Below are 7,922 nucleotides of genomic sequence, written 5' to 3' on the forward strand. Positions count from 1 at the left end.
CTGTTCCGTATTTTAGATGACATTTCCATATCTCATTTCCTTCTGCACATTTTTCTACATTATTGTTATTATTATTAGGAATTTGCATTCTGGAACAAGCTCTGGCAATCCAGTGAAGATTATGTGCTTTTGATAGAATTCCTAGAATCACATCTTTCCAATCTCTTTTAATAGCAGTTTCCCTCTCAGGAGTAAGATTCTGCAATATGCTTCAGAAGCTACATGGCATGCGGCATGAGCTTGTTTATTCATATGGCAATAACCCAAACAGGTTTTATTGTCAACCACTGCATAAAATTCAGATGTGGTGCTCTGCAAATTCCATTTTTGTATAGGGAATGGAAATGTGTCTTGCTGAAGGATCATGACTCACTGGAAGTGGTAATTATGTTCCTTCTGACAAGTTAGCATTAAAAATATGCCCCGCTTCCTAAATGTACATAATTTTCATTTTCTCTCTCTCTCCGTCTCATTGTTGAGAACAGAATTTTTCGGTACATGCAAACGTAGTGATGAAATCAGGCGTCTGCTGAATTTGCAGATGCTGAGAAAATGCATAAGGCTTCTGACCAGAGTACATTTATACAGATAACAACTATCATATTCAAGCTACACATCTGAAAAAAACACAGTTCCATTTATTACTGCTTTTTCTCGTATCGTTGCAATGCAGTACATCAGCTTTTAGAATGATGTGACACAATATACACATTTCTGCTCTGCATCGGAATTTCTGCAGATCCATTAAGAAAGGTCATTTAGAAAAAGGGGGGAAAGAAAAATCCATGCTTAGCTTGATTCATTGGTTTCTCTCTACCCACTCTGATCAGGTTATTTGCAGAACATAATAATACTTCTAAATCTTTTCCTATTCCATTTGCTCCATATCTTCAGTAAGCTGTAATGTCAAAAATCTTTAGTCTTCTGATATAGCAGTTTCAACCTGCAAAGTGCTTCTAGTTAATGAAGCAATTTTGTTAACATTAATGTTGTTCCCAATAGATGTGAGAAATAACTTGTCTGTATCCCATGCTATTTCATCTAGATATATTTGCATGGCTCTAAGCAGCATTGGAGGATTGCAAAAAGGCATGATGAGACAAATACATCTGGGCACATTGACCAATAGCCTCCTCTGTGCTTTCTCTCATTTCCCATTCTGAAACTTATCCTGCCCCTTCCTCCTTCCCAGCACGCGCACATCAATCCTAATTCTTACGCAACTCTAATGGTATTCTCAGAATTGTTATTGTTTCAATAAAATTATGAATGAAGAAGAGAAGAAGAAGAGTTTGGATTTGGGTTAAACCACAGAGCCTAGGACTTGCTGATCAGAAGGTGGGCGGTTCGAATCCCCGCGATGGGGTGAGCTCCTGTTGCTCGGTCCCTGCTCCAGCCAACCTAGCAGTTTGAAAGCACGTCAAGTGCAAGTAGATAAATAGGTACCGCTCCGGCGGGAAGCTAAACGGCGTTTCCGTGCACTGCTCTGCTTCGCCAGAAGCGGCTTAGTCATGTTGGCCACATGACCCAGAAGCTGTCTGCGGACAAATGCCAGCTCCCTCTGCCCATAGAGCGAGATGAGTGCCACAACCCCAGAGTCGGTCACGACTGGACCTAATGGTCAGGGGTACCTTTACCTTTACCTTTACAAGGAGTCTCAAAGCAGCTAACATTCTCCTTTCCCTTCCTCCCCCACAACAAACACTCTGTGAGGTGAGTGGGGCTGAGAGACTTCAGATAAGTGTGACTAGCCCAAGATCACCCAGCAGCTGCATGTGGAGGAGTGGGGAATCGAACCCGGTTCACCATATTACGAGTCTATCGCTCTTAACCACTACACCACACACATTGTCAGGGGCTGGGCAGAGGAGGAATGGTGGAAACTGCTTCCCCAGCTTGATCCTTCCAGAGAAGAAGAGGACAGTTCAGAATTACAACAGGGGCTTGAGGGAGAACACAGCTCAGAGGCAGATGAGGGGAAAAGCTGGGAAATAATGGGAGAGCAGGAGTAGGAAGCACCAGGAGAGCAACAGCTAATGGACACAGTGTCTTTAGAAAGCATTCCAGGCACCCTCCCCCCTCTCCCAGAACCCAGTGAGCCCTGAAAGTAGTAGAGCAAAGGGCTCAGAAGCAAAGGGCCCTCAGTGCCACTCATAGGGGAGAAGGTGATGAATGAGGAAGTGGGGGGAAAGGGGGATGGAGATTCACTCAAGACAACACCATTATTCCAAGAGGCTGCATTCATTCCAAGCCTCTATGTGTAAATATTGAATAAAAAAGCAGATGGTAAGGACTTTTCCTTGTCTTACCCATTCCTGGCAACCTGCCGTGGGGGTTTCTTCCTCTGCTGCCTGACACACATATACAGTGGTACCTCAGGTTAAGAACTTAATTCATTCTGGAGGTCCGTTCTTAACCTGAAACTGTTCTTAATCTGAGGTACCACTTTAGCTAATGGGGCCTTGTTGGGTTGAAATGAGCGACAGACGAATGGCAAGGTGTCATACGAGAGGCATCTCTCGAGCAAGTCTCGGAGAGTCCCTTTTATTGAATATTACAGCATTTGCCACATATGTGCTTATTGCTGATTGGTTAACACAAGTACAAAGCAAAGGTTACATATTACATTAATCACCAATAGATTAAAGGTTGGGAAAGGGAGCACAGAACTAGACAGGCATGAAACCTCCTAATTAAATTATAACTAGTGATTGATATAGCAAGACTTGAACAATTACTAGTGACTGATCATGACATGAAAGAACATAACAATCGCGTTCCATAGATGTGGTCAACTATGCATTAAGAACAGGTCAGAGTATAATGTTTTCATGAACTCAATATGAACTGAACATTCTAAGATGATGAGGGAATGTCTTGGTATTAGAACGGTTTGTGCAGCATGTGCAGAAGAAAAGCTTAGAAGCAAGACTTCCCATCATGCCACAGTCATGTGCAGAAGCAAAGCTTCCCTTCAGGGCCTCCCGCTGCCACCGCGCCGCCACTGCATGATTTCTGTTCTCATCCTGAAGCAAAGTTCTTAACCCGAGGTATTATTTCTGGGTTAGCGGAGTCTGTAACCTGAAGCATATGTAACCTGAAGTGTATGTAACCCGAGGTACCACTGTACAAAGTAGTCAGTTACACTAACTGTTGTGCATGGGTAGCCTAAATATTTGATTAGAGCCATGGTTCCCAACATGGGGCACACGCCCCACAGGGGGGCAATTGGATTTTTAAGGGGGACAACTTGGAAGCTTGTTTAGACCATGTTAATGGCCTTTAAGGCTTCTTCCACATGAATATGAGTTCACTTTTTGAATAATAAGAATTATATGTCATGCGGGGGGCATCAGGATTTGACAGGTTTTTAGGTCGGTCAGGGCCAAAAAAAGGTTGGGAACCACTGGATTAGAGTAAAATCACCCTTCCTCCCACAGACACACAGACCAAGTTTTAAAGTTATCTAGCAAATAAATTGGCCATGACATATATACTAATTTCTTCTGTCCTACTATAAGCTCTGCTCAAAGCATTTTTGCCGGGTTTTCAGTGAACTTGATAATCATTCAAAATCCGTTTGCCAGCAACAACAGCAGGATGGAACACCATAAGCCTGCTGTCTGAGCTCTGCAGCCATCACATGAGGTCCTCCTACCTGACCTTCTGTCATTTTAGGTTAGTTTATGTCCAGCAGATGGCCTTTTCAGTCATGGTGCCCAGTTGATGGATTAGCCTCCTTGCCTATGCCCACCTGGATCAGGTTAGATGTCATTTTGGAATCAGGTGAAAACCTTTTTACTTGTTCAGCACTGCATGATCTAGCATATGATGCAAGTTGCTTTGCTTATGGCTTCATCCATTCTGCTTTTGGAAGGCAGAAACTATACATGGAAATATTAAGGAAGCAGGAACTTGACTGGGACTGGACATCCTTTATTTGATTATAAAAAGAGACTACTATTTTTGCTTTTTTGTTTCTTGCCTTTGAAAACTAACATACTAACATAATTATATCTAATACGACACAAGGTTATTGGGATTTGATAATACTTTAAAGGGTATTGAAGGGTTTCTCTGTTCTTTTGGTCATGAAGTTTTGATTGAAACCAAGGGGAGTACGATATTAAGAAAAATAAGGAGATATAAGGAAAGTGGTAAGAAAATAGATTTGTAAACGTGTTAAAATCTGTTAAAGACACAGAAAGGGTAAGAGAGAAATTGTGCGCCCTCTAGGGGAGAGAGTGGAAACTAAAGCTGATTATTGAGAAAATACCCGCAAAATGTCAGGGAAAAATGGGAAAAAAGTAGGAGGGACACCAGGAGATAGAAAGGCATCCTGACAAGAGGAAATTAAAGATTTAGACATTTTGTGGTTAAAAATTAAGGAGGAATTTAAGCAAAGTGAATTACATATGGAAAGCAAACTAGGAGAAATCCAGGAACAGATAGACAGAAAGATAGAAGGCACTGTAGGAGAACTCTCTAGTAAGATACAAGATTTTACAGTTAAGTCAAAAATAATTGAAGAGACAAACAAAAAAATTCAAAAAGAAATGAAGGATCAAAAGAAAGAGACAGAAAAAATAAAGGACGAAATAAAAGAGTTAAATAAAACGCAAGATCAAATATGGGATAATTTAGCCATGGCAGAAATGCGTCAGAAACAACTTAATTTGAAATTTAGAAGCGTGGGAGAAGAAGTGAATGAGAACATAAAAGAAAAAATGATCAAAGAACTTGCAAAATGGTTGGAGATAAAAGAAGAACAGGTAGCATACACGGTAGAAAATGCATTCAGAATAAGAGTGAAATCCCAACAAACTAAGTCAAAAAAACTTCCTGGCGATTGTTTAGTTATATTTAACTCAATTGAAATGAAGAACACAATATTAAGAACAAGCTATTAAAAAAAATTAATGATTGGAGGTCGGCCAATTATTATTTTTAAAGAAATTCCAATCAGAATCCTGTGCAAAAGGGAAGGATACAGACAAATAATAAATGTCCTGAAAAGAAATGAAATACAGTATTGATGGGAGTTCCCAGAGGGAATTTCCTTCTATTACAAGGACAAAAGATTTAAACTGACAGACTCGCAAGAAGTGAAAAAGTTTTTGAGAAGATATGAAAAGGAACTTGGAAAAGAAGAAGAAATTTGCTCTATGCGGGGCTGCCCTTGAAGTTGTCCCAGAAACTCCAGAGGGTGCAGAATGCTGCAGCGAGGCTCCTCACGGGGTCTCTGTCATGGGAGCATATTCACCCAGTGCTTTTCCAGCTGCACTGGCTCCCGGTGGAGTACAGGGTCAGATTTAAGGTGCTGGTTTTTACCTTTATAGCCCTTCATGGCCTAGGACCCTCGTACCTATGGGACCGCCTCTGCCAGTATGCCCCATGGAGGACCTTAAGATCCATAAATAGCAACACCATAATGGTCCTGGGCCCTAAGGAAGTTAGATTAGCCGCAACCAGAGCCAGGGCTTTTTCAACACTGGCTCTGGCCTGGTGAAACGCTCTGCCTCATGAGACCAGGGCCCTGCAGGATCTGATTTCTTTCCGCAGGGCTTGTAAGACAAAATTGTTCCGCCTGGCCTTTGGCTTGGAGTCAATTTGATTCCCTCCTCCTCTTTCTTTTTTTCGTTTCTCCTCCTGTGATGAGGCTGCATTTTAATGTTTTTAATGTTTTAATGTTGTATTTTAATCTTGTTTTTAAGTTGTACTCATTCAACTTGTTTTTATTATTGGTTGTTAGCTGCCCTGAGCCTGGCCTTGGCTGGGGAGGGCGGGGTACAAATTATTATTATTATTATTATTATTATTATTATTATTATTATTAATATGGACACCTTGTCCTTCCCCTGCTTATTGAAAAGACCAACCTAAACCCCCATAAGCTGTGCCTCCAAATAGTTCTTTCTAAACTTGGAAGGCAATGGCATAGCCGTCATGAAAGAAAGCAAAACAGCCTCTCAAAGGGAATTTGAATAAATGCCTTCAGTGGGACAATTGAAGGTTGCGGATTCCGGAACACTTCCTCCATGTACAGGCTGTTCACATTTTCCTATCTGCCTGAATTGAACCATTCTTTAACATAAGTAGTAGTCTTCTTTCCATTATCAACCCCCTCCCCTTGTTGGTTGGGAAAGCAGATGCATATTGTGTTCTTGAATCTGCATCTGGATAGATAAAAACAATAGCATTGACATCAAGCCCACCAGCCTCCCAGGCTGTCCAAGCAATCTTTGTGTTGCACAAAGTTAGCCTCTTGCAGTTGCCAGGTTTTCACACCCTGAATTATGAATGTTCTCCTCTGAATATGGTTTATTTCCTGGGATATGGTACCCTGGGACATTATGCAAGCTCTTTTCCAGCTTTTCCGTGGACCAAAGCCAGGGTTTAGCGTACACAAGGCAGTGTGAGCCAGGCCATTTCTTCCTGCTGAAGAAAAAGAAGGGGAAAGAAAGTCCTTAATATATTCAAAGATGTTTGCAAGTGCTTTGCAATCTTTTCTTTTTTTTTTTTCAAAAAAAATATTTTTAATTTGATTTTACAAGTCTGAAATTATAATATTTGTAGATTCCTCCAAATCTCTGGACTTCCCACCTTCCCCTCCATGGGTCCTATTGTTAACCTTTTCAACTGCATATTATTCAATAGTCCATTTTTTTTATATCACTCCATTATCTCCGTGGTACTTGCTACATTATAAGTGCTATTGCAATCCTGCTAATGTTTTCATCTGCAAGATAAACTATATATATTTCCCCCCATTCTTTGCTAAAGTTTTGGTCTTCTTGGTTCCTGAGCTTTCTGGTCAATTTTGTGCTTTGCAATCTCAAGTGCGCAAATTAATAGAATTATATTAAAGACATCTGTGGTTTTGCCTTTGCCTTTATGTAATATAACCTGGTTATGGCAATTGTTTTTTCTTATAGTACTTTGCCCGTTCCACCTATTATGATGGAATTATGATGGTAATGCCTCTCTAAACACCCACCTGGTGCCACTCCACTCTTTCCCTCAAACCATAACTTCATGCCACCTCTTCCACTGAAGCCTTTGCCTTAACCTCGTTTCAAACCCAAACTTTAATTTGTACCCTTTCTACCCTTTCCATTTCCCCCCAGTTGGTCTCCACCTGTCAAAATTTAGATTGTAAGATCCCTGGATACAACAAGTCTCAAGAGACCTGTTGTTTTGAATCTCCAGATTGGAGTGGTCTTCTACTTTTGGAAGAACCTCCTCTGGCGGAACGACAGGACTGGCAGCCTCAGACAGGACCTGTCTGGCTTGCAGTTAGCAGGACTGCGGTGGAGCAAATCCTCATGCTGTTGATGCCAAAGTTATTTCTCCCTGCTTTTTGGTTTCCCGCTGCATGCCTTCCCTCTTCTCCTTTCCCTAACTAGGGAATGGAACAATTTTCACCTGGTTTGGGGCTAAGAAACAAGAGCATTGTTTTAGGCTTCTCAGCTTAGATTTCCACCACACCACAAGACTGCTGAACTGAACGAACTAGGGTTACCTACAGGGCCGTCTTAAGGATATCCAGTGCCATGGAGCAAAGATCACTCCGGTCCACCCCACCCCCCGTTTCCTAGAGTTGTCAAGCTGTTTTAAGGGAGGGACCCCAAAGTTGTTGACCTTTTTTAGGAAAGGCTGCTCCCGCCCTCTCTCGCTGCTGCCCCATGCTGCTCCCACATTGGCTCCCGCGGCAGAATCATGGGGTGGGGCTGTGCAGGCGGGCATGAAGGGGATGGCACGGGGGGCAGGCGGGGGTCTCGCCTGGGTAGGGACAGGTGAAGCAAGCTGGACCGCCCGCATCGCCGCAGCAGAGAAGTGCGCTCACTCAGCCGCAGTCTCGCCATCCTTGCTTGGGGAGGAAGAAGGAGGGAGGAGAGAGCGTGACTGGGAGGAGATCAGGG

At 42.3% G+C, this 7,922-nt stretch overlaps 1 long non-coding RNA gene across 2 annotated transcripts in view; it reads right to left on the reverse strand.

Moving 5' to 3' along the window:
* Positions 1–6,303: 6,303 nt before the first annotated feature.
* The window catches only part of LOC308480647, a 32,937-nt gene continuing 31,318 nt past the window's right edge, over positions 6,304–7,922 (reverse strand). For both annotated transcript variants that reach the window (XR_013988182.1, XR_013988183.1), the window contains exons 3-4: positions 7,190–7,436; positions 6,304–6,438 (exon numbers count right to left, since the gene is read on the reverse strand). This is a non-coding gene — a long non-coding RNA (uncharacterized lncRNA). The remainder of the gene's footprint in view (positions 6,439–7,189; positions 7,437–7,922) is intronic.

Source organism: Podarcis pityusensis (assembly GCF_964106645.2).
Source record: "Podarcis pityusensis genome assembly, chromosome: 6".
Lineage (NCBI taxonomy): Eukaryota > Metazoa > Chordata > Lepidosauria > Squamata > Lacertidae > Podarcis > Podarcis pityusensis.